Genomic DNA, 27,251 nt, shown 5'->3' with positions numbered 1-27,251 from the left:
GCTTCTCCCCTTTGAGAGTACTTAGAGGGAAGCAACTCCTCCTGTTGGATAGGGCTCTCTGATCACCTTTCTGGGACCTGTGACATCTGCCAGGGGCCAGTCACAGCCCCAGTTTGGAGTGTTCGATTCAGATGAGATTGTCCCCCAGTCTGTTCTTTGAGTCCCAGAAGGTGGGGAGGAGAGGAAAGGTTTTCAGGCTGATACAACAAACAAGTGCTAATTGAAGACCGATTTCATCAATATTAATTGTGTTTTATTACAAAGGAGTTTATACTTGCACAGTGTTCCGGAGCAAGCCATTTGTCACCACTCATCAAGGATATGAACGTTTTTGAATAAGGAGAACCAAAGTGAATACAACCACAGCTATTCAGAGAGAAGCTTCTCATAAATCTTTGAACTCAATAGCCAAAAACTAATCAAATCTGTGCTGAATGAGCAGCCTTAAGCCCTTAACAACAAATTAGCATAATCCAGAAGACGGTGTGCGTCCCAAGCACCATAACCTGCCCTTCACCCTCCTCCCGGGGGCAGGACATAGGCATTTATAAGTCAAAGGCAAGCTGCAAACGACAATCTGCCACTTGTCACTGATTTATTTTCCCTCTTTTCTTTTTGTTTTTCAAGAGTATAAGTTTCAATGTCTGTGTATTTGTTTTTGTTATTTTGGCAGTCTAGTGAAAGTTTTCAATGTAAACAAAACTCTTACTCTTACAGAACAAGCAGCTCTATTAAATTGCATGAGAAGGCAGTTCTTAAAGACAATGGTCTAATTAGCAGTCTTTGAAGCCAATTCAATAGTAATATCAAAGCCACTTCTAGTATTTCAAGCCCAAATTTAGAAAATGGCCTTGATGTTTTCAGTCTAAAATTATAGTCTGACCTTACTATTCATTTTGGAACACACTATGATTTAGAAAACTGCTGAAATCACTGAATGTTATGAACCTGGAAATCACACCCTCTTAAATGATACATCACACCCATTAAAATTAACTGTAAAATCCATTTTTTATTGATTTTGTTTGAATCTGGTATTCAACTAAGATGCTTACATACGTAAATATGGCCACAGCTGTATATACAACGGTTTTGTTGAATCCATTGATGCTTTAAGTTGAAAGCATACATTGTGGGTTTTGTTTGGTTTCACTGAGAAGGCCAAGGGATTTTTCTAGCAATGTTTCAACAAAATGCAAAATTAGATGCCAGCCCAGAAGCTTTAAGGATGCGAAATGTTTTGAAAATACAGATTTTCAGGTATTTCCTAGCTTTAACCAACACGGGTACTTAAGTGAAGGCAGAAGGCAGCCTGGTGCCCCTCTGTTGAGTACAATGTTTCTTAAACATGCACCTGTTAAGAGATATGAAGCAAATTTAATTTCCTTTTTAGCCTTCTATATCCCATCGTTGATTTTATACATGCCCTCCTCAAATACGAACTCCTAAAATTGTGTTTGGAACACATATTGGAAGAAAGTATAGAACAGTATATAGGAAAGTTCTAGGTTCAAACTTCATAGCCATAACTTCCCGACTGTGTTGTAATCTGGAGCAAGTTACTCTGTCTGTACCCCAACTTTCCTCGTCTGTAAAATGGGGTAAAGCCACTTAGCACTCCAGATGATTAAGAAGCTTAAATAGGCCGGGCGTGGTGGTTCACACCTATAATCCCAGCACTTTGGGAGGCCAAGGAGGGTGATCACCTGAGTCAGGAGTTTGAGACCAGCCTGGTCAACATTGTGAAACCCCATCTCTACTAAAAATACAAAAATTAGCCAGGCATGGTGGCGCACAACTGTAGTCCCAACTACTCGGGAGGCTGAGGCAGGAGAATCACTTGAACCCTGGAGGTGGAAGTTGCAGTGAGCCAAGATCGTGTCACTGTACTTCAGCCTGGGTGACAGAGCAAGACTCAGTTTAAAAAAAAAAAAAAGGAGCTTAAATAAAATCAGATAATGTTGAAGTACCTAGTAAACTGTTTAGCATGTAGGCATTCAATATGTTTTAGATACTTATTTATATTGTTTTGTTATTGTTTTTGTTTTTATTGTGGGCTTAAAAATTAAATTATAAAAAATTCATATTCTGCTACTTTTACTTGATGTCATTATATATAGACATATATATATATATTTTTTTCTTTTTTTTGAGATGGAGTTTCCCTCTTGTTGCCCAGGCTGGAGTGCAATGGCACAATCTTGGCTCACTCCAACCTCCGCCTCCCAGGTTCAAGCGATTCTCCTGACTCAGCCTCCCTAGTAGCTGGGATTACAGCCATGAGTCACCATGCCCAACTAATTTTTTGTATTTAGTGGAAACAGGGTTTTACCGTTTTGGTCAGGCTGGTCTCGAACTCCTGACCTCAGGTAATCCACCTGCCTCAGCCTCCCAAAGTGCTGGGATTACAGGCGTGAGCCGCCATGCCTGGAGATGTTACAATTTTGTTTTTTTTTTTTTGGAGATGGAGTCTCGTGTCTCGCTCTGTTGCCCAGGCTGGAGTGCAGTGGCGTGATCTCAGCTCACTGCAAGCTCCGTCTCCCAGGTTCACGCCATTCTCCTGCCTCAGCCTCCCGAGTAGCTGGGACTACAGGCGCCGCCACCACGCCTGGCTAATTTTTTATTTTTTAGTAGAGATGGGCTTTCACTGTGTTAGCCAGGATGGTCTCGATCTCCTGACCTCGTGATCCACCCGTCTTGGCCTCCCAAAGTGCTGGGATTACAGGCGTGAGCCACCGCACCCGGCCATTACAATATTTTTTAAACAGCAGTGATCATGTGTCTAAATAACATGAATTTGTTTTTTACTACATTAAATATTATTTTATTACATGTAACCTAATGAAAATCTAACTAATGAACTTGATACAATCAAAATCACTCAAGAAAAATGATTAGAATTCTCTACACAACTCTTTCCTTTTCTTTATCTGGTTATGGTTTTGGTTTAAGCATGGAGGGTTTTATTTGTTTTCTTTTCTTATCTTTTTCTTTTTTTGGAGACAGGATCTCACCCAGGCTGGAGAGTAGTGGTGCAATCTCAGCTCACTGTAGCCTTGACCTCCTGGTCTTAAGTGATCCTCCACCTCAGTCTCCCGAGAAACTGGGATCACAGGTGTGTGCCATCACGCTCGGCTAACTTTTTATTTTTTGTAGAGATGAGGTCTCATTATATTGCCCGGGCTGGTCTCAAACTCCTGGGTTCAAGCTGTCTTCCAGCCTTAACCTCCTAAACTGCTGGGATTACAGGCATGAGCCACCACACCTGGCCTCCTTTTTTAAAAATATTGTTTTGGAGTAGCATTAGTCGAGCAAATACTCATCAAATTAAAAATAGGACATTTGAAAAATACCACCATCAAATGATTTAGGGCATACCAATCTTTTTCAGTATCATAACTCATATAGAATATTTGTAAGGCATAATGACGTAAAGGATTCAGGCTGCTGAGGTCTGTGGCAGGAAGCACAGAAAGACTGTTTCCAAACATGACATATTATACTTTATTACTTCGTGCTTACTAATCTATTTATGACAAAATTCATGAATAAAGTTATTAAATGCCCATACTACTATCTCATGCCCTATCCCAGGCCATAGGGACAGAAAGATGGAAAGATGAGCCAGACATGGTTCTCCTATCTAGAGACAGCAGCGTATGTGTGAATAGGCCATTATAACTTAATTTAATGAATGCAATGGCAGGAATATATAAAAGGAATTATGTGAACATAAAAGTCAGCCTAGGAACTCTGCCTGGGTGGATCAGAAGGATGCCCCAGTGCAGATGTCTAGGACTTTCAAGCTATGCAGAGGCAAACAGGAAGGGGAGGGCTCACTGAGGGAGACCTAATCCTGCACACAGACAGAAGGATGAAAAACGCCTAGCGCACCAGGAGTCAGATGTGGCTGCAACTCCATGCCCAGAAGGGAAAACAGCCAGGCATGAAGTTGGGAATGCCGGTTGGAAATACATTTTCAAAGTTCCTATAGGCAATACATAGCCAGAAAAGGATGTTATTTATTTATTTATTTTCATTTTCTGTATTGCATATATATATTCACGTAGCTCAACAATTGAAATATGGCAGCCTGGACCACATGGTGAAACCCTGTCTCTACAAGAAATACAAAAATTAGCCAGGTGTGGTGGCATGCACCTGTAGTCCCAGCTACTCGGGAGGCTGAGGTGATCCTCCCACCTGGGAAGTCGAGGCTGCAGTGAGCTGTGATTCCTCCACTGCACTCCAGCCTGGGCTATAGAGTGAGACGCTGTCTCAAGAAAGAAAAACAAAAAACAATTAAAATACGAGGGAAAAATGCATTGACTCAATACCCAGTTCCCATTCCGCTTAACAGGTAACCTACCATGACCTATTTTCTTTTTTCTATATAGATATATGCTTTTTGCATATGTAAACATTATGAGTATGTATTTTTCCCTTTTTTTTACCCAAAAGATAATACATAGATGTACACTATTGTACAGCTTGCTTTTTTCGCTTAACAGTGTCTTAGTAATATTTCCATATTTCTATAGAGAACTTTCTAGTTATGTTTTGTAGCTACATAGTATTCTCCTATATGGGTATACTACAATTTACTTAACCAGTTTCTTCTTTGCCACACATTTAATTCGTCCCAATATTTTGCTTTCTCATACAGTTCTTTAATAAATAAATAATAGGCTTGCCACAGTGGCTCACGCCTATAATCCCAGCACTTTGGGAGGCCAAGGTGGGTGGATCATCTGAGGTCAGGAGTTCAAGACCAGCCTGACCGACATGGTGAAACCCCATCTCTACTAAAAGTACAGAAAAATTAGCTGGGCATGGTGGTGGGTGCCTGTAATCCCAGCTACTCAGGAGGCTGAGGCAGGAGAATCACTTGAACCTGGGAGGCGGAGGTTGCAGTGAGCCAAGATCGCACCATTACACTCCAGCCTGGGTGACGAGCAAAACTCCGTCTCAAAAAATAAATTATTTAATTAAATTAAATGAATAATATTCTAAACATATAATTTTGTCCTAATATGTCTTCAGGACAAATCCCTGAAGTGGAGTTATGAGGTCAAAGGTTGTATTCATGAGGTTACGTTTTGCTACAATAAAAAACAATTCTCAAATCTGTCACTAAATATACCAAAAATATTCCAACCCTTGGTATCTGTCCTGTGATGTTCGCTTTGCGGGAGATTCCTGCTCCACACAGTGTCTCAGAGACCCAGGCTTGGGTCCTGTGCCTGCACCATCTGGAACCCACAAACTTCACAGTCATTGCCACAGGAGAGAGACAGCCTTGGACCAAAAGTGACAAACATTATTTCTACTTATATTTTATTGGCTAGAACTAGTCACATGGCCCTGCCAAACTTCAGGAAGGTCAAGAAGTACAGTTTTTTTGTGTGTGTTTCTGGTAGGAGAAGAGAGTACAATACGGGTGAGCACTAATTATATCTATCAGAAAGCATGCATGATTTTTGCATTGGCAAAAGTCTGCCAAATGACCCTCCACAGGCTTTCCCAATAGACACCGCTAGGAGTGCCAGCAGCACTGTTGAAAGCGCCTCTTTCTCCACAGTTTCATCAATATACTCTTTTATCAAACTTTTGGGTTTTCCATTTGTAATACTCTTATTAGGAGCAATGTTGAACCTATATTTGTATTTACTTTTCAATGAACTGTCATGTCATATCCTTCAGCATTTTGTTTTCTTTTTGTTTTTTTTTGAGAGGAGTTTCGCTTTGTCTCCCAGGCCGGAGTGCAATGGCGCGATCTCGGCTCACTGCAAGCTCCGCCTCCTGGGTTCACGCCATTCTCCTGCCTCAGCCTCCCGAGTAGCTGGGACTACAGGCGCCCGCCACCACGCCCGGCTAATTTTTTGTATTTTTAGTAGAGACGGGGTTTCACCGTGTTAGTCAGGATGGTCTCGATCTGCTGACCTCATGATCCGCCCGCCTAAGCCTGCCAAAGTGTTGGGATTACAGGCGTGAGCCACCGCACCCGGCCTCCTTCAGCGTTTTTTAGATGACTATTAGCCTGAGTTGTTGGAGTTATATATTAGGGAGAATACCCCTGTGATTTTGACTTTCCTTCCTTCCTTCCTTCCTTCCTTCCTTCTTTCCTTCCTTCCTTCCTTCCTTCCTTCCTTCCTTCCTTCCTTCCTTTCTTCCTTTCCTTCTTTCTTTCCTTCCTTCTTTCTTTCTTTCTCTTTTTCTCTCTCTCTTTCTCTCTCTCTCTCTCTCTCTCTCTCTCTTTCTTTCTTTCTCTTTCATCTATCCTCCTGTTTCTACATATACAAAAGGTGGCATATTATATACTCACTTTGCTTTTCAAAATTCCGTAGTATATTCTGGAAATCATTCATTTTATTAAAATCTTCTTCCTTCTTTGCTAGGGTTGCATGGTAGTCTATGGGGTGATTGTACCATAATTCACTCACATGATCTTCTATGGATGAGCAGTTTATTTCCAATATTTTGCTATAGCAAATAATGCCACAACGAATAACTTGAGTCTAGTTGTTTCATACGTGGGGAGGCATATCTTCAGATAAACTCCTAGAGGTTCAATTGTTGGGTCAAAGTGTTGAAGAGGATCTGGTTTTACTAGACATTGCCACATACCCCTCCGTAGGGGCTATACCCTTTGTACTCCCACCAGCAATATATGAAAATGCTTAGCTCCTGGGTGTGCTTTTTTAAGTTCTGAACAAAGAATGTATCTTATCAGAAAGATATGAAGGCTTATAATGATACAAAGAGCTAACATTTGTTGAGCACTTTATAATATGTTCATAATTATAGTAAGCAAAGGCAAGGCGTATGTTATCTCATTAATACTTCACAGTAACTCAGTAGCTACTCTTATTATCCCTTGATATATAGAAGAGAAAATCAAAAAAGGCATGGAAAATGTACTAGCTTAAGGTCATAAAATTTTAAATGCAGGACTGAGTGAGTAATAATTGAATCCTTGGAGTCATCTACAGTAGTACCCTCCTTTTCGGTATACCTATCTCCAGATAGGGCTAAAAGCAGTTTACACTATCTAAGGGAGATGGTGCACAGTGAAATCTCACGTTTACATATGCAAGGTAAGCATCCCAAATTCAAACATCTGAAATCCAAGATGCTCCAAAATCTGAAACTTTTTGAGCACTGACATGATGCTCAAAGGAAGTATTCACTATATCATTGTGGATTTTGGATTTTCAGATTTCGGATGCTCAACCAGTAAGAATAATGCAAATATTCCTGTCCAATTCAAAAAGATCTGAAATCCAAAACAGTCTGGTCCCAAGCATTTTGGATAAGGGATAGTCAACCTGCAGTACCAATGCTTCCAGGCACAATGTCATGAGATGGGGTGGGAGTAGCAGGGGACTGTTTGCGGATAATGACAACGGACATAATTTAGCACGTGTGTCACAGTGACAGGCACTGGTCTATGAAACACTGTTTAAGAAGGGGACCTAGGTGTTAGTGGAGACAGATCCCTGAAGACAGAACAGAAGCTGCACTGTCCCACGGAGACCAGTTAAATATTTAGTGTCCAAAGGCATTTAACTAGATTTTTATTAGTTTTGATTTTGCAGTTTTCTGTTTATGGTTTAGAGCCAGTAGCTCTTTTTTCAAGACTCAAATAGTTGTATCCTCTTGAAAGGCTCATAAGCCTAGGCCCAGCATCTATAGTACATATGAGACAATTGCCTGTTCTATGCCCTTACAGGACTGCTGTGTGGCTAAGTAAGATGACACGGTGAAAGGACTTTCAAACTGTAGAGTGAAATATAAGTATTTATTATGAATTTATTACAGAATAGCCAATCTACTATTGTTACCATAGAGGACAGTATTATATACTCTGTGTGTGTGTGTGTGTGTGTGTGTGTGTGTGTGTGTGTGTATATATGCACATTGTCTTTTTGTTTTTGTTTTTGTTTTTGTTTGAGATGGAGTTTTGCTCTTGCTGCCCAGGCTGGAGTGCAATGATGCAATCTCGGCTCACCACAACCTCCAACTCTCAGGTTCAAGCGATTCTCCCGCCTCAGCCTCCCAGGTACCTGGGATTACAGGCCCCCCGCCACCACGCCCTGCTAATTTTATATTTTCAGTAGAGATGGGATTTCACCATGTTGGTCAGGCTGGTCTCAAACTTCCGACCTCAGGTGATCTGCCTGCCTCAGTCTCCCAAAGTGCTGGGATTACAGGCATGAGCCACTGCACCCAGCCTCTTGTCTTATTTTCAATGGAATGACTGCCTGTAGAATCCTTTGTAATATGTATTAATTAATATTTATTAATATATGATATGTAATACTAGTTATATGTAATTAAGAAGTAATATATGTACATGCACACATATAGTATTACATATAAACACATTGTCTTATTTTTATGGAATACTAGTGTAATCTTGTTTGCTGTGCCTCATGAAGAAAATGTTTCGTACAGTGTAGTCGTTAAGAATTTAGTTATAGATTCTGACTATTGGGTTTGAATCCTGGCCCTCCTGCTTAGTAGCCGTATGACTGTGGGCAAATTAATTGACTTCTCTGTGCCTCTCTTTCCTCCTTAAAAATTGGAATGACAATAATAGTAAGGATTAAATTGTATAATTCACAATAAGGTCTTAGGACAATGTATGGCACATTGTATGCACTCAATAATTGATGATAGTACTTGTAATAGTAACAGTAGTCGTATTGGCGGAGAAAGGAGATTGAGAATGATTCCACACATGAGGGTTTGCTGGAAAGCGCAGGAAACTACAGGGTTGCTCTGCTTTGGGCATTGGTTGTCACGTCTTTGGCCCTCAACTAGGAAACATCTTTCATTTGCAAACGTGGTGTGGGACGAGCACGGGATCAGCTTAGGTAACTCCAGGGTCTTGAGTGCAGCAGTGGGACACTGGGGAACCAGCCCTGGGGCCTGATGGGCCAGTGTCTCCACGTGCTTGCTTTCTCCTCAGTTTGGGAGCTTTGTTGGTTTCCATCACTTGTTCCTTTCAGACCCGAGCTGAGAGCACCTGTTGCTGTGTGTCTTGGAGTGCGGCAGGTCCTGACCTTCCCGGCTGCTTTGCAGTGCCTCTGAAGACTGTATACTATTATTGCACGTTGGAAAGAAGTCTGGCTTTGCTCCTAAGAATAGGCCATTCTCTATTGCCTGGGCTATAGATCAAGGACTTCAGCATGTAGTTTGCAGTGAGAAGAGAACAGGACAACATGGTACTTAGCCACAGCAGTCCTTAAGTGGACTTTTATGTCAAGTTACCCCTATATCTCTTTATATCTTTTTTGTTGTTGTTTTTTCAAACAGTCTCGCTCTGTTGCCCAGGCTGGAGTGCAATGGCGCAATCTTGGCCCACTGCAACCTCCACCTCCCAGGTTCAAGTAATTCTCCTGCCTCCCAAGTAGCTGGAATTACAAGCGTGCACCACCATACCCTGCTAATTTTGTATTTTTTAAGTAGAGACAGGGTTTCTCCGTGTTGGTCAGGCTGGTCTCGAACTCCTGACATCAAGTGATCTGCCTGCCTTGGCCTCCCAAAGTGCTGGGATTACAGGTGTGAGCCACTGTGCCTGGCCAGATTTTTCCTTTCAAAACCAATGAGGGTAAAAAGCTATCTTAGGAAACTGAAGGCATAGTGTGGCATTAGTATTTGAGCTCTTGTGGACTTATCACTAAGTTTGGTTCGATAAAGTAGATAAAAGGAAATGAGATTTATACAATGATTGTAACCTTATCTAATATCCACTTTGATGCCATAAGCCAATGTGACCGTTTTAGGATCTTGTTGAACTTTATGTTATAAGCAGACTTATTTAGAGTTGTTCTCCTGATAATGTAGGAATCAAATACTAATGGTATCAAGTACTGGTGATATTGAATGTTTTCCTGATGTTAAAAACAGAAAGCACATAATGTGTCAAGAATTTGATATTATTCTTAAAATTTTCACACTTTTAAATACGTAAGATGAACAGAATAGTCACTGTGATCTTTATAAAGTATAAATATCTCATTAACAAGATGACATCCAAGGCAGTAAGATGTACATCAATGTGACTGAGCGAAGAAAAACGAAGTATAAAATCACAAGATGGGGAAAAAAAAAGGACAGCCACATTGGCTTACACCTGTAATCCCAACAGTTTGGGAGGTTGAGGTGGGAGGATCACTTGAGGCTAGGAGTTCAAGAACAGCCTGGGCAACATCATAAGACCCTATATTTACAAAAGAATTTTTTAAAACTAGCCAGGCATGGCAGTACAAGTCCATAGTCCTAGACACTGAGGAAGCTGAGGCAGGAGGATCACTTGAGCAGGAGGTCAAGGCTACAGTGAGCTCTGATTGCACCATTGCACTCCAGCCTAGGTAACAGAGTGAGACACTGTCTCAAAAAAAAAAAAAAAAAAAAAAAAATCTACCTAGCACAAAAACCTACCATTGTGATAGTGCAACACACCATAGATTTATGAATTGAAATACTTTAGGTGCCAAAGCAAGTTAGTCAGGCATTAGTCTTTCTAATATATTTGGAATTGGATAAGCTCTTAACAAAACTCTGTGTATTATATTGATATAATATTTAAAGAACTAGACTTTGTTTTTGTTTTTGTTTTTCTTAATTTTTGAGATAATATCTCACTTTGTTGCCTAAGCTGGATTGCAGTGGCACAATCATGGCTCATTGAAGCCTCGACCTCCCAGCCTCAATCAATCTTCTCATCTCAGTGTCTTGAGTAGCTGGGACTATAGGTGCATGCCACCATGCCCAGCTAATTTTTTTTTTTTTTTTTTTTTTTTTGGTGGGGGAGACAGGGTTTTCCCATGTTGCCCAGGCTGGTCTTGAACTCCTGGGCTCAGGCGATCCTCCCCGGTCTGCCTCCCAAAGGCCTGGGATTACAGTTGTGAGCCACTGCGCCTGGCCTAAAAAAAAAATTTTTTTTTTTTTTTTTTTTTTTTTTTTTTTTTTTTTTTTTTTTTGAGACGGAGTCTCGCTCTGTCGCCGGGGCTGGAGCGCAGTGGCCGGATCTCAGCTCACTGCAAGCTCCGCCTCCCGGGTTTACGCCATTCTCCGGCCTCAGCCTCCTGTGTAGCTGGGACTACAGGCGCCCGCCACCTCGCCCGGCTAGTTTTTTGTATTTTTTTAGTAGAGACGGGGTTTCACCGTGTTCGCCAGGATGATCTCGATCTCCTGACCTCGTGATCCGCCCGTCTCGGCCTCCCAAAGTGCTGGGATTACAGGCTTGAGCCACCGCGCCCGGCCGAAAAACATTTTTAAAAGAGCAAAATCATAGATATAGAAAAGTGCTACCAGGAGCAAAGTGTGGCTCCTTTACCAAACAAACTAAACATATTTCTAGAAGGCAAACAAGAGGAGAGCCTCAGATGGAGACTTTTCTAGGGATTTGCACTTATTTTATATTACCAGATTGTCGGTCTTAAAATTACAAAGAAATGAAATTCCTTGATCAGCCTTTGCCCCTTTCTTGCTCACTCACTATCTCTGTAAATATCCATAAATATACACTGCAAAATCTTACAACAATCAAAAGGATGGGGTATCACTGTTACCTATTGGGTAATCAGGGACATCCAGCGGTTCATTTTGTGATAGTTCAGTTTTGTTCTTAGGAAAAGATTGGGTGTCCTTAGAAAGACATATGAACTCATTTAAGATATGTAAAAGTGGCCAGGTGCAGTGGCTCACGCCTGTAATCCCAGCACTTTGGGATGCCAAGGCGGGCGGATCACGAGGTCGGGAGATCGAGACCATCCTGGCCAACATGGTGAAACCCTGTCTCTATTGAAAATACAAAAATTAGCCGGGTGTGGTGGCGTGCACCTGTAGTCCCATCTGCTCGAGAGGCTGAGGCAGGAGAATCATTTGAAGCTGGGAGGCGGAGGTTTCAGTGAGCGGAGATCGTGCCACTGCACTCCAGCCTGGCGACAAAGCAAGACCCCATCTCAAAAAAAAAAAGAAAAAGAAAAAGAAAATTTAAAAGTGGCCAGGCGTGGTTGCTCACGCCTGTAATCCCAACACTTTGGGAGGCCAAGGCAGGTGAATCTGAGGTCAGGAGTTCAAGACCAGCCTGGTCAACATAGAGTAACCCCGTCTCTACTATAAAAAATACAAAATTTAGCCATGCATTGTGGCGTGCGTCTGTAGCCCCAGCTCCTCGGGAGGCTGAAGCAGGAGAATCACTTGAACCTGGGAGGTGGAGGTTATAGTGAGCCGAGATAGCGCCACTGCACTGCAGACTAGAAGACAGAGCGAGACTCTGTCTCAAAAATAAACCAACAAAAATTATATACAAAAGAATAATTGAAAACAAATTCTATTGAACTGGGTACTATATAGGGTCTGGACTCAGAAATAGTGAGGACACAGGTTCTTATCTCTTGGGGAGACAGAAATCTATAATCCATGAATGAAAGGTGTGAGAGACAGCCTTTAAAGGCTAAGAGAGCATGAGGACAAAGCAGATAACCCAGGAAGGCTTCACAGGAGAGGTGACAGCATACCCGAAGGATAATGGGAGTTGGCCAGGTAAAGAAAGGGAGGATGGAAACCCCAAGCAGAGGGGCTGCATGTGTCAAGTCAGGGAAACAGGACCATACGCATATTTGAGAAAAGAGCAAAAGGTGTGTGGGGAGAGAATAGGAAGAGGCAGAAGATAAAGGGCCCAACTGTTGAAATCCCAACAAGGAATTTGGACTTCATTCTGTAGGAAATGAGGAGCCATTTAGATCTGTAAGCCAGTGAATGAAGTAGTGAGTTTATTTCTTCAAAATACAACTCAGAAGGCATTTCGAAGAGTGAATTAGGAAGGGTTTGGATTATGGGCAGAAAATCCAGTGATTATTGAGGAAGGGCTGTCAAGACTAAGTCATCCATGGAATGAGGAGATTGAATTCGTGGAATTCCTGACTATTTAAACATAGTTATGAGGGGAAGAATGGGGGCTTACAAACTGGATATTGCCAGTGTCTTTCTTTTTGAAGATTAGAATTCAAAGTAAGGGGGTTACATTCCAAGAGTTGGGTTAAACATAAGGAAGTTGTTAGCAAGTAACTGATTGCAAGACAGAGATGGTGACCATCTGCTGGTGAGTAGTCTCATTAAAGTACATCCCCAGCAGCTTCCCTGGTCCCCAGGAGGTTGTCCTCAGCTAGTCACAATAGAAGTCACCACACCGACGGCTGTAAGAATGAATGAATCAGTTGGTCAAGAAGGTAGAGCTCCTATTTGCTGACAAAAAAATGGCACAGACAACCAGACTCTTGACTGGTTTGTATATGAAACTTTCTGTGGTCAGTAGGAGAGAACATTTAGGCATTTCATGTATCTTCTATTGTAGTGATTTCTACATTTATTATACATACTCCTTACGTCATTCCAAACCCTGCTCTAACAGGAGCCAGGAAAAATGTCTCTTTTCTAATGGTATCCAACACGCCTCGTGTATGTCAGATAATAAAGTTAGAAAATTTGCTCTGCTTAAAATATTGGATGTCATTGAGTTGAAATATCAATTAGGAAATTTAATGTTTGGTAAAGATTAGAATTACTTTGTTCACCCTCAAATAAATTCATCTGTACAAATACATGACAGGGAGAGTCCTTCAGTCATTCAGAGACCAAGATCATTATGTAAGAACATGGTATCTTTCCAATTACCTCATCTCATGTGGTTGACTATAACAGCATAATTTGAATTAATAATCCATGAACCAGTTTGTATTAAAATCATAAAGTGTATCTTAAAAGGACATAAATTAAGCAGATTCATATAGAAATGAAGACAATATTCTCAATATAATTTACATCTATCTGGATTTTATTCTTATAATGTCAGGGCATTACACATAAATAAGAAATTGAAAACTTGGAGAATCAAAAGCAAGATGATAAAGCAGTGATAAGTCAAGTCAGGACGGAAAGTCCAAAAATGTCTTTTAACCTTTAGGTAAACAAAGAAGGAAAGGAAGATCAAAGTTTTCAGCTACAGAAAAGGATCTCATTTGAATAGCAATAAATACAAAGTCACTTTTTTCTTCAGAGTACATTATAAATAAAACATTATATATACAAAAAAGATTCACCGTTTAATTAACTTGATTTTTTCATTAATATATGCAAAAAATTATACAAATTTATATTGGGGGGGATGTTCAAAGCTAACTTATTTTAAAGAAAAAAATCTGTCTAATACTCATCCAGCCACATTGTCCAAATTTCTCATGTATTCCTCCAGATATTTTCTATGCACATCTACAGAAATGGAATAACATACATAATATATATATATAAACAAAATTACTCTAATATGCTCTGTAAATTGCTCTTTTTACTTGACATTGTATCTTTAGCATCTATCTATATTGGTAAATATAAAGTTACCTTCTTTTAAATGTCTTCACAAAATTCTGTTTTCATGCATGGCCATAGTTATTTAACTCTTCCTTTACTTATGGAAATTCAAGTAGTATTCAGTATTTTTAGAGCTTACATTCTTACACTGACTCGATGAATGGACTTTAGAGGGTCTCTTAAACCATTTGAAATTATAATAAAAATGTATATATGTGTGCATATGTGAATTACCTCTGGAGAAGGGTGTCTATAGCTTTCAGCACATTATCTGAAATCACAAGGAATCACAAAATGTAAAGGAACTTCATTACAGAATTTGTAGAACTGCAATTTCAGTGAAACTTTAGAAAACAGGATTGAGTACAATGACAGAATAGTATTTCTCAACTTTAAAAAAATCCAAGCTACGTTTTTATATACTGTACATACACATACATAATGATCCCTGGCAGAAAGCACCACCTTCCACTCTTAATTCTGATAAATTCCCCTAAGGGAAGCATGCAAAGCACTCCCCATCCCTATCTATTCAACTTGATCTTCAGTTTAGGCCTTTTTTTTTTTTTTCTTTGAGACAAAGTCTTGCTCTGTCACCAGGCTGGAGTGCAGTGGCGTGATCTCAGCACACTGCAACCTCTGCCTCCCGGGTTCAAGCGATTCTCCTGCCTCAGCCTCCAGAGTAGCTGGGACTACAGGAGCCTGCCACCATGCCCAGCTGATTTTTTTCTTTTGTATTTTTAGTAGAGAGGGGGTTTCACCATGTTGGCCAGGATGGTCTCGATCTCTTGACCTCGTGATTCGCTCGCCTTGGCCTCCCAAAGTGCTGAGATTATAGGCATGAGCCACCATGCCCGGCCCAGTTTAGGCTTTGATGGTACCTAGAGTAGGTAGAAGCAGACTTTAAAGCCCAAAACTTGCCCAAGGCATAGCCTAATAGGAGAATTGTATCCCATAAACCTGGCATCCCAAAAAGATTATACCCTAAAGGTAAAGATGAACTAGAAGGTAGTCATCACCATATGATCCACTCCCCATCTCAATTCAAAACACAAAAACAAAACCTTGTCATATGCTAAAATTGGGGATTATCCATTCATGAGAAGTTGTAACCATGAGCTTTCATTCAAACCTCAGCCCAAATTTACATCACCTGAGTGGTCCAAAAAACTTCAAGCCATGAATGATATATTTCAAATGGTAATCCTCTACAGAAAAAAAAAAGACTATTTTTCTAGGCCACATATAACCTTCCAAAATAAGCTCCCAAGGAAAGTAATCTTCTCACTGTCAAAAATAACGAAGCACACAAGGAAACAAGGCATCATAAATAAGACAAAAGACCCACCAAGGATCAAAACGTTGGATTATAAGAATTAGGCTAGGCGTGATGGCTCACATCTGTAATCATAGCACTTTGGGAGGTTGAGGCGGGTGGATCACTTGAGGTCAGGAGTTTGAGACCAGCCTGCCCAACCTGGTGAAACCCCGTCTCTACCAAAAATACAAAAATTAGCTGGGCGTGGTGGCAGGCGCCTGTAATCCCAGCTATTTGGGAGGCTGAGGCAGGAGAATCGCTTGAACCCGGGACGTTCAAGTGAACAGAGATGGGTCCACTGCACTCCAGCCTGGGCAACAAGAGCAAAATTCCATCTCAAAAAAAAAAAAAAAAAGAAGAAGAAGAAAAGAAAAGAAAAAATATTTTTCCAGAATGAAGACAAAATAAAGACACCCTCAAATGAAGACTACAGACCACTGCTAAAGGAAATTACAAATGATTTATTTTATGTAGAAGAAAAATGATCCCTGATGGAAGATCTGAGATGCAGGAAGAATGAACAGCAATACAGTGGTTAATAATTAGGTAAAGACGCATGGGCATTGATAGTGTAAAACAAAGATAACAACATCTTGTGAGGCCAGGCACAGTGGCTCATGCCTGTAACCCCATCTCTTGGGGAAGCCAAGGTGGGAGGATCACTTGAGCCAGGAGTTGGAGGCCAGCTTGGGCAACATAGTGAGACCCTGCCTCTACAAAAAATAAAAAAATTAGGTGTGGTGATACACACATGTGGTCCCAGCTACTCAGAAGGCTGAGGTAAGATGATCCCTTGAGCCTGGAAGGCCGAGGTTGCAATGAACTAAGATCATGCCACTTGTACTCCACAGAGCAAGACCTCGTCTTGAAAAAATAAAATACAAATAAAAAATAACATCTTGTGAATTATTTAATTTAATTTATTTACTTATTTGAGACAGGATCTTGCCTTGTTGCCCAGGCTGGAGTACAGCGGCACAATCACGGCTCACTGCAGTCCCTACCTCTCAGGCTCAACCAATTCTCCCGCCTCAGCCTCTGGAGGAGCTAGGACTACAGGCACACGCTACCATGCCCAGCTAATATTTTTACTATTTGTAGAGTCAGGGTCTCACTATGTTGCCCAGGCTGGTCTTGAACTCCTGAGCTCAAGTGATCCTCCTGCCTCAGCTTCCCAAAGTGCTAAGATTACAGACATGAGCCACCACAACTGTCCAGAATATTTTTTTAAAAGACAGAATTAAAAATACATATAACCGGCCGGGCGCAGTGGCTCAAGCCTGTAATCCCAGCACTTTGGGAGGCCGAGACAGGCGGATCACGAGGTCAGCAGATCGAGACCATCCTGGCTAACCCAGTGAAACCCCGTCTCTACTAAAAAATACAAAAAACTAGCCGGGTGAGGTGGCGGGCGCCTGTAGTCCCAGCTACTCGGGAGGCTGAGGCAGGAGAATGGCGTAAACCCGGGAGGCGGAGCTTGCAGTGAGCCGAGATCCAGCCACTGCACTCCAGCCTGGGCAACAGAGCGAGACTCCGTCTCAAAAAAAAAAAAAAAAATACATATAACCCAGTAAAAGTCGGGAGTTAAAGTGTTTTAAGTACCTTGTATTTTCTAAGAAGAGGTTAAGGGTATTGATTAAGTCTAGATATTAGTAAGTTAAATATGTGGATTAAAATTTCTAGGCTAACTCCTAAAATCATATAAAAAAAGTCAGCCAGGCATGGTGGCTCACGCCTGTAATTCCAACACTTTGGGAGGCCAAGATGGGCAGATCACCTAGGTCAGGAGTTTGAGGCTAGCCTGACCAACATGGTGAAACCCCATCTCTACTCAATAAATAAATAAATAAATAAATAAATAAATAAATAAATAAATAAAAAGTAGCCGGGCATGATGGCATATGCCTGTAATCCCAGCTACTCAGGAGGCTGAGGCAGGAGAATGGCTTGAACCCGGGAGGCAGAAGATGCAGCGAGCCAAGATCACACCACTGCACTTTCCAGCCTAGGCAACAGAGTGAGATTCTGTCTCAAAAAAAAAAAAAAAAAGAATATTAACAGAAGGCCAGGCACAATGGCTCACGCCTGTAATCCCACCACTTTGGGAGGCCAAGGCGGTGGACCACTTGAGGTCAGGAGTTGGAGACCAGCCTGGGCAACATGGTGAAAGCCCGTCTCTACTAAAAATACAAAAATTAGCTGGGTGTGGTGAGCGCCTGTAATCCCAGCTACTCAGGAGACTGTGGCAGGACAATGACTGGAACCCGGGAGGTGGGAGTTTGCAGTGAGCCAAGATCGTCCCATTGCACTCCAGCCTTGACGACAGAGTGAGACAAGAAAGAAAGAGAGAGAGAGAGGGAGGGAGGGAGGGAGGAAGGAAGAAGAAAGCAAAGAAAGGAAAGAAAAGAAAGAAAGGAGGGAGGGAGGGAGGAAGGAAATAGCAGAGGGATTAATTAGACAGGCAGTTCCAGTTACTTGAGAGGTTAAGGCAGGAGGGCCACTTGAGCTTAGGAGTTTGAGGTTGCAATGAGATATGCTCACATCACTGCACTACAGCCTGGGCAACAGAGGAAGACCCCATCTCTAAAATATATATATATAGCAGAGAAAGAAGGAATGCCCCTCAAGTAAATATTATATTACAAGACAAACTACTATATGTTTTTTCAAATTACAAAAACTATCTGCTCTTCACTTTCTTCCTCCTCAAGATTCTGACACGCCCACCCGTTGGAGAAGCATCCGGATAGCATGTAGGACTGTGGAGTGTGGGAGAAGAACAGGAAAGATGGGGGATAAGAAAGCAAATATATATATATATATATATATATATAATTCCTCTACCTCACGGATCTGTACGAAGGAAACAGACAACACGCTGGACTGAACAAATTCACTCACTGCATTTGCCTGCCTGGGACTCGGTCAGTGCCTTCCCTGAGCTCAGAAGCCTATAAACTTCTCCAATCTGTTCTTCTCAAGAGCACTATATTAGTAATCACACACCAGAAACAACTGACAAAAAATTACTAGCACTAGGCCAGGTGTGGTGGCTCACTCCTGTAATCTTAGCACTTTGGGAGGCCAAGGCAGGAGGATCACTTAAGCTCAGGAGTTCAAGACCACTCTGGGCAACATAGTGAACCCTCATCTCTATTAAAAAAAAAAAAAATTACTAGCACTAATAAAATATTAGCAGTACTTTCATAAGACCATGTAATTCTTTCAGGTACATTGTTAATGATCTTATTGAAATATGACTCATATGTCATACAATCCACCTGTTTCAAGTGTACAATTCAGCGATTTTTTTTTCGTGTGCTCACAGAGTTGTACAACCATCACCACAGTCTTAGCTTCAAATATTTTCTTTTCTTTTTTTTTTGTGAGACGGAGTCTCGCTCTATTGCCCAGGCTGGAGTATAGTGGCGTGATCTCAGTTCACTGCAACCTCCGCCCTCCCGGGTTCAAACGATTCTCCTACCTCAGCCTCCTGAGTAGCTGGGATTCCAGGTGCACACCACCACGCCTGGCTAATTTTTGTATTTTTAGTAGAGACAAGATTTTTCCATGTTGGGCAGGCTGGTCTCGAACTACTGACCTCAAGTGTTCCGCCCACCTCCACCTCCCATAGTACTGGGATTATAGCCATGAGCTACTATATCCAGCCTTCTTTGCTTTGCTCTTTTATTTTTTTGACAGGGTCTTGCTCTGTCACCCAGCAGGGTGAAGTGCAGTGGCGTGATCTCAGCTCACTGAAGCCTTGACCTCCCAGACTCAAATGATCCTCCCACCTCAGCCTCCCAAGTACCTGGGACTACAGACACCCATCACCATGTCCAGCTAATTTTTGTATTTTTTGTAGAGACTGGGTTTCGCCATGTTGCCCAGGCTTGTCTTAAATTCCTGTGTTTAAGGAATCCTCCTACCTCGGCCTCCCAAAGTGCTAGGACTACAGATGTGAGCCACCATTCCTGATCTTTTTTTATTTTTTGAGACTGGGTCTCACTCTGTAGCCCAGGCTGGAGTGCACTGGCACAATCATTTCTCATTGTAGCCTCAATGAGAAATTGAGGCTAAAGTGATCCTCAGGCTAAAGTGATCCTCCCACCTCAGCCCCCCAAGTAGCTGGCACCACAGGCATGTGCCACCACGCTGGGCTAATTTTTTTTTTTTTTTTTTTTGAGACAGAGTATCGCTCTGTCGCCCAGGCTGGAGTGCAGTGGCGCAATCTCGGCTCACTGCAAGCTCCGCCTCCCGGGTTCACGCCATTCTCCTGCCTCAGTCTCCTGAGTAGCTGGGACTACAGGCGCCCGCCACCGCGCCCGGCTAATTTTTTGTATTTTTAGTAGAAACGGGGTTTCACCGTGGTCTCGATCTCCTGACCTTGTGATCCGCCCGCCTCGGCCTCCCAAAGTGCTGGGATTACAGGCGTGAGCCACCGCGCCCGGCCTAATTTTTTTATTTTGTAGAGATGGGTCTCCCTATGTTGTCCAGGCTGGTCTTGAATTCCTCTGCTGAAATGATCCTTCTGTCTCAGCCTCCTAAAATGCTGGGATTACAGGTGTGAGCCATGGCTCCCAGCCACGGCCATTTTCATCTCCCACAAACCTAGGCAACCACAAATCTACTTTCCGTCCCTCGGAATTAATTTATGCTTTTGGAAAACGAATACATGTAGGCATGCGTGAACAGAGATTTGATCATATCCTTTGAAAAAACGATTCAACTGCCTGGGTCAGGGGAGGTTAGCTCAACAGTGGTAGTTCCAGGAATTTGTGATGTGCCAGAAATTAAGAACTCAGGTTGAGAACAGTGATAGTTGCACTGTGTTAAGATGAAATTGACATTTATGATTTCCTTTTTTTTTTTTTCCTTTTACAAATGCTTTCTGAACTAACATGATGTACTAATCTCTAAGAAAAGTAGGCCTACTTGTCTCTCACTTAGATTGCAATCATAAAGGTCTAATTTTTCTGTAAAAACATTACTCTTCTTAGATTACAACATATTCGTAAACAAAACCCCAAAAAAGGCATGCTTTGGGTTTAACTGCCTTAAAACAAGTTGTTTTCTATTGTGAATGCTTGAAGTTGTCCGACATCTAATCTTCTAGAAAACAATTTGCTAATTTCGCCTATGATTGTTTTCTGTTTGGGGCATTGTGTGAGTGGTGCCTCTTTGAAGAACTTCACACACACAGGAAGCAGCTCCACTGCAAGGTGATTCACTTGAGAAGGTCCCTCCTTCCCTCCATTACCTTCCCAGCCCCCGCAAACACACACACAACCTGACACAGGGTGGGAGGACAGAAACTGCCGTGCAACTGCAAAGAGATCTTGGCCACCAAAGCAAATAGGTGGAATGTATCCATACCTGATACAACTTTCCAAATAGTCATAGAATTTGGCAGTCGTAACATCACTAGGCATACAATGACTAGGGCTTCGTTTCGATGAAGGGGACTGTGAAGCCGGCTCGGGAGAGAGGAATGAGGGACCATCTCCTTAGAGAAGTGGGTCGGTAGAAATCATTTCTTATACTTGGCAGGGGTGGAGGACAGGCTCCCTGAGTCACGACTCAGGCGTTTAGGGACCTATGGCTTGGGTTTTTCCCCTTCTGCATATTCTGTGTGTGGTAGGTAGACTTTGCTTCTGGGAGCATCTGTGGGAGGCCACTATTTTTGGTTCTTATGAGAGGCGGGAGGAGCATTCAGTGAGTACTACTTGGGTGGGTCTTAGTGGTCTATTTCTTGGAGTTTAGATTATTTCTTTTTTTTTATTTTTTTTTTTCGAGACGGAGTCTCGCTCTGTTGCCCAGGCTGCAGTGCAGTGGCGCAATCTCAGCTCACTGCAAGCTCCGCCTCCTAGGTTCACGCCATTCTCCCGCCTCAGCCTCGGAGTAACTGGGACTACAGGCGCCCACCACCACGCCCAGCTAGTTTTTTGTATTTTTTAGTAGAGACGGGGTTTCACCGTGTTAGCCAGGATGGTCTCGATCTCCTGACCTCGTGATCCGCCTGCCTCGGCCTCCCAAAGTGCTGGGATTACAGGCGTGAGCCACCGCCCCCGGCGGAGTTTAGATTATTAGCTTGCTCTGGAAATTTCCCTTGGATGCATATGGCCTAGCTCAGATGTGATATGATCAAACCTTCCCTGTAGTTAAGCAGAAAAAAACAAAATAAATTTGAATTTAAAAGGGGATGAGTATGCTCAGTCTGTTTTCCCTATTCTTTATCATGACTTTTGGGGATGTCTTGAATCTTAAAAAATTAATCTTGCAATGGGGAAAAGTAAGGAGGCTTTTCCTTCCTAAGAAGGGTAATGCTTAACATTTGTGGGATTCGGGTGATAAGTTTGCTACAAAACGGCTCCTACAGTTCAGAGAAAATGACACGGCAGAAATGAGCTGCCAGCAGGGCCAGGCTGTCGGCTTTGAAATTCCAGAGGCCTGCCCAGCCCTTTCGGTTTCCTGGAATGCTTTCATTCAGTCGTCATGTGGTAGGTGAGGAAACACCCTGCAACATCAGTGGTGAGCTGGAAGAATACCTCATCTGCCGTCAGGGGACAGAGGCCCAGGGCGACAGGCACACATCCCCGCCTGTGCTCAGCGGTACAGTCAACGGACCGCGGGGCCGGGGCACGCAGGCTCGCCCAGCAGCCGTGTCAGACCTGTGTGCACAAACTGACGGTTCACGCCCAGGTCACAGACGCCCGCTGTCTCCTGGCCAGAGGTTGACGCACAGGCCAACTGTTGGACAGGCTCATGCTCTGTGTCATGAGAAAGGTGGAGCAGAGGTGACTCAGGGAAAGGCTGCTTTCCCCTAACACTGGCATTTGATTAATCTCATCTCAAATGCTGTCACTCACCCAGAAAGGGCCTAAATGTGCCTTACTTCCGCTGCTGGAGCGGTGGAATGTGTCGGCAGCTGTCGGGATGATGTGGAAGCCCAGTGCGAGGAGGGAGGAAAAGTACCAGATCCCACTGAACCGGTCCGAGGAGTGCAGGCAGGAGGGGAAACAGGCATCCGCACCGGGACTGGCCACATCCTAAGGCTGGAGGCTACCCTGCTGCAAAAAGGCCCATTAGTAGGGAAGCAACGGGAAAAGCATTTTCTAGGGGGGCGTTTACTTTTTTTTTTTTTTTTTGAGACGGAGTCTCGCTCTGTCACCCAGGCTGGGGTGCAGTAGTGTGATCTCCGCTCACTGAAAGCTCCGCCTCCCGGGTTCAAGCGATTCTCCTGCCTCAGCCTCCTGAGTAACTGGGATTACAGGCATGCTTCACCACTCCCAGCTAATTTTTGTATTTTTAGTAGAGACATATTGGCCAGGTTGGTCTCGAACTCCTGACCTCAGGTGATCTGCCTGCCTCAGCCTCCCAAAGTGCTGGGATTACAGGCGTGAGCCACTGCACCTGGCTGGCTTTTCCTTTTCACACAGCCTTGGAGAACTTCGGGAAGAGCTGTCATTAGTAGAACCTAAGATGGACTGAATCCCTTGTGTAGGTGAATTTGTGTATAGGACCTCTTACACATGTGAAGCCTGGAAATCCAAGATAATGTCAGGGCTTGTGGAAATAATCATAGCTATTAATTATGACATATCATTAACTACAATTAATTGCATTAATAACAATAGTATTAAACATTTATTTTGTTCCAGGCCCTGATCTAAGACCCTGATCTAAGACTTTTTCCTTGATTATCTCATGTGATCCTTTCAACAACTCTCTTAAAGCAATGCTTTTAGCAAGCCCATTGTACCAATGAGGACATGGGGACCCAGAGAGGCAGCACACAAGATCACCCAGCTGACATGAGGCCATCCAGTACTGAAATCAGGCCAGGCTGGTGGCTCATGCCTGTAATCCCAGCACTTTGGGAGGCAGAGACAGGTGGATCATTTGAGGTCAGGAGTTCGAGATCAGCCTGGCCAACCTGGTGAAACCCCTTCTCTATTAAAAATACAAAAATTAGCTGGGCGTGGTGGCACATGCCTGTAATCCCATCTATTCGGGAAGCTGAGGCTCAAGAATCACTTGAACCTGGGAGGCGGAGGTTGCAGTGAGTTAAGAGTGCGCCACTGCACTCCAGCCTGGGCAACAGAGTGAGACTCTGTCTCAAAAAAAAAAAGAAATCAATGAAATGTGTAATTTCAAACTCCAGGCTGTGGCTGGAAGGGCAGACCTCACTCATGTTTTCAAAAGTGAGTATCTTTCCACTAGCCAAGTTAGGATTGCCTCTGGCAAGCAAGAAATTGGGGAAAGATGAAAGAAAATAGCCGCCTTCTGCTTGCCCCAGGCTGGACAGCGGTGTGGCAGCACATGGCTCTCAGCCTGGACTTGGAAGCCGAATTCCGGACTCTTCCTTCTCCCACATTCCCCAGGGGGCAGAGCCAGTCTTTGAGAGAATAACTTTCCCCATCATTCCCGGATCCCAAGCCAACCATGAATCGTGAAATAATCAGTTTAGGCCGGGCGCGGTGGCTCACGCCTGTAATCCCAGCACTTGGGGAGGCCGAGGCAGGCGGATCGCAAGGTCAGGAGATCGAGACTAATGAGTTTGCAAGTGAGCTGAGATCACACCACTGCACTCCAGCCTGGACAACAGAGCGAGACTCCATCTCAAAAAAAAAAAAGAAAGAACCAGCTTAATTGTAGAGTGAGTGGGAACACACACAGCCAATATACACATATACTACCCATACGCACATCAGAGGATCCACAGGTACCCTCTGTTGGCAAAAAAGCAGCCCAGGTCACTTTTAACTTCTGTATTTATTTTGTAGAGACAGGGTCTCACTCTGTCACCCAAACTGGAGTGCAGTGGTTTAATCACGGCTCACTGCAGCCTCAACCTCCTGAACTCAAGCAATCCTTACACCTCAGCCTCCCTACTAGCTGGGATTACAGGTATGCCACCATGCCCAGCTAATTTTTTTTATTTTCAGTTTTTGCAGAGACGTGTTGAAAGAAAAACCTTAGCCAAATTAAGTTTAACACAGTTTAATTGAGCAAAGAATGCTTTGCCAATCAGGCAGCCTCCCAAGCCAGAGTAGCTCAGAGAGACTCCAGGGCAGCCACACAGTGGAAGATCTATAGACAGAAAAAGGAAAGTAACATAGAAAACAGAAGTGAGGTATAGAGACAATTGGATTGGCTACAGCTTGGCGTTTGCCTTATTTGAACACGGTTTGAACAGTTAGCCCTCTTTGATTGGCCAAAACACTCTGATTGGCACAAGAGTAGGTTACAGTGGGTTTATACCTCCATTTAGGTTGTATATAGTTCACTATGTACAGAGAAACCTCTAAGTTGAACTTTATGTAAGGAGGCCACATTAGGCTAAACTTGATTTAACAGACAAGGTCTCACTATGTTGCTCAGACTGGTCTCAAACTCCTGACCTCAAGCAATCTTCCTGCTTCAGCTTTGATGAACCTCAGGAGGGGAGGTCATTAGCAGAACCTAAGATGGACTGAATCTCTTGTGCGGGTGAACTCTTGTATAGGATCCCTATATGTGAAGCCTGGAAGATAATACCAGGGCGGGCATAGTAATCATAGCTATTATTAGCAGCCTCCCAAAGTGCTGGGACTACAGGTGTGAACCACTGAACTCAGCCCCAGGTCACTTATCTTTAAGGTGAACCTTAGCATGCCTCAGAATTACCAGAAGGACCTGTTCAAACACAGGGTGCTGGCCCCGCCTCCGGAGTTTCTGACCCAATAATCCTGGATGGGGCCTGAGAATTTGACCCACGTGTTCCCAGGTGCTGACACCACTGGTGGGAGACTACCCTTTGGGAACTATTGTTTGAAGAGTGAAAGCTCTAGAAATATGTATAATTTCTGGTCACACATCACTGCCTGTTTAAATGTGATACCAGGCCCGACTTGGTGGCTCACGCCTATAATCCCAACACTTTGGGAGGTCAAGGTGGGTGGATCACCTGAGGTCAGGAGTCCTAGACCAGCCTGGCCAACGTGGTGAAACCCCGTCTCTACTAAAAATACAAAAATCAGCCGGGCGTGGTAGTGGGCACCTGTAATCCCAGCTGCTCAGGAGGCTGAGGCAGGAGAATCACTTGAACCCAGAAGGCAGAGGTTGCAGTGAGCTGAGATCGTGCCATTGCACTCCAGCCTGAGTGACAAGAGTAAAACTCCATCTCAAAATAATAATAGTAGTAACAATAATAATAATAAAATGGGATAGCAGTTGTTCTCGAGGATTTTCATCCTTGCAGCCTGTATGCTTTCCTGTTGCTGCTGTCATCAGTTACACTCACAAGCGGAGTGGCATTACACAGCACAGATCATCTCACTGTTCTGGTCAGAAGTCAGAAATGGGTCAGCAGGGCTGCTTTTCCTTGTGGAGGGTATAGGGGAGAATCCATGTCCTTTTCAGGCTTCTAGAGGCTGCCTGTGTTCCTTGGCTTGCAGCCCCTTCCTCTATCTGCAAAGCCAGCAGCAGAGGTGCATCTTCAACCCCTCTGCTCCTCTCTTGCACACACACACTTCTGCTCCCATCATCGCATTATTGTCTTTGTCTCTAACCCTCCTGTCCCCCTCTTATAAGGACCTCACGATGACATTGGGCCCATTCAGGTAATCCAGGACAACTTTTACATTTTAAGATGCTTACTAACATCTGCCAAGTCCTTTTTTTCCCTAGAAGGTAGCATATCCACAGATTTCAAAGATTAGGAGATGGGTGTCTTTAGGGACCATCTACCCATCCTACCACATGCTTAAACTCCAGCAGGTGGCCAGGCATGGTGCCATGCACCTGTAGTTCCAGCTACTCAGGAGGCTGAGGTGGAAGGATTCCTTGAGCCTAGGAGGTCAAGGCTGTAGTGTGCAATGATGGGGTCTGTGAGTAGCCATTGCACTTAAGCCTGGGCAACATAGGAAGACCTCATCTCAAAAAAAAAAAAACAAACAAAAAAAAAACAAAAAAAAAACCAACTCCAGCAAATATCCTTCCATCCCGTATCTCCCACAAAAATGAAAACAAGGAAAAAACTAAAAGAGCATCAGGATTTGCATTTGCATGATGCTAAGTCAGAAGGTAAAGTCAAATTTTCCCCTTCTTCTGATTTACCTGGTCGCAGGAGGGGCTGGTGGGAAAAGTCAAAGAGCCTGAAGAGGAGCGGGGAAGGAAGGACTAGGGCAGCTAGAAGAGGGAAGGAGTTAGTGACATGCATCCGTGTGGGCCTCTTGACCGTGCCCCAAACACCTACTCAGTCTACCTGCTACTTTCTGGACTTTCTAGGACTGGAACCCTGGTCTCCTCCCTTTTGAGTCAAGAGACCTTAGTGTCTCCACTAGACTTGCAGGGCAGCAGTGCCTGCCCAGCCCCCAGCACTGCCTTACGATCCTGCCTGCGGGACACCTGGGAAAGATGCAGAAAGAGAAACTGCACTAAAAGGCTAGACTCTTGTGTGTTGAAATTTCTGCTTATTACCGTTGGAACTTTTCTGAAGTCCCAGCCTTAAGGCTGTGAATTCTCTGTCTGTGGGTGTGTTAGTCAGCTAGGCCTGCCATAACAAAGT

The 27,251-nt window shown here is 43.3% G+C and overlaps 1 protein-coding gene and 1 long non-coding RNA gene across 39 annotated transcripts in view; one reads left to right on the top strand and one right to left on the bottom strand.

The window, feature by feature from the left end:
* Positions 1-27,251, top strand: part of DLGAP1 (DLG associated protein 1) — a 961,867-nt gene that overhangs the window by 811,008 nt on the left and 123,608 nt on the right. The gene's annotated exons all lie outside the window — the stretch shown is intronic.
* The window catches only part of LOC102128257 (uncharacterized), a 59,248-nt gene that overhangs the window by 7,128 nt on the left and 24,869 nt on the right, over positions 1-27,251 (bottom strand). For 4 of the 9 annotated variants that reach the window (XR_012427308.1, XR_010582925.2, XR_286362.5 and 1 more), the window contains 2 exons: positions 22,570-22,767; positions 13,829-15,263 (listed from right to left, as the gene is read on the bottom strand). This is a non-coding gene — a long non-coding RNA (uncharacterized lncRNA). Of the gene's footprint in view, positions 1-13,828; positions 15,264-22,569; positions 22,768-27,251 lie in introns of those variants that run through there. The other 5 variants (XR_012427301.1, XR_010582927.2, XR_012427304.1 and 2 more) reach the window with 5 other exon arrangements.

The sequence above is a fragment of the Macaca fascicularis genome, chromosome 18 (genome assembly GCF_037993035.2).
Source record: "Macaca fascicularis isolate 582-1 chromosome 18, T2T-MFA8v1.1".
Taxonomy (NCBI): domain Eukaryota; kingdom Metazoa; phylum Chordata; class Mammalia; order Primates; family Cercopithecidae; genus Macaca; species Macaca fascicularis.
The sequence above is the reverse complement of the archived record's forward strand: the minus strand, read 5'-3'. Positions and strand labels throughout refer to the sequence as shown.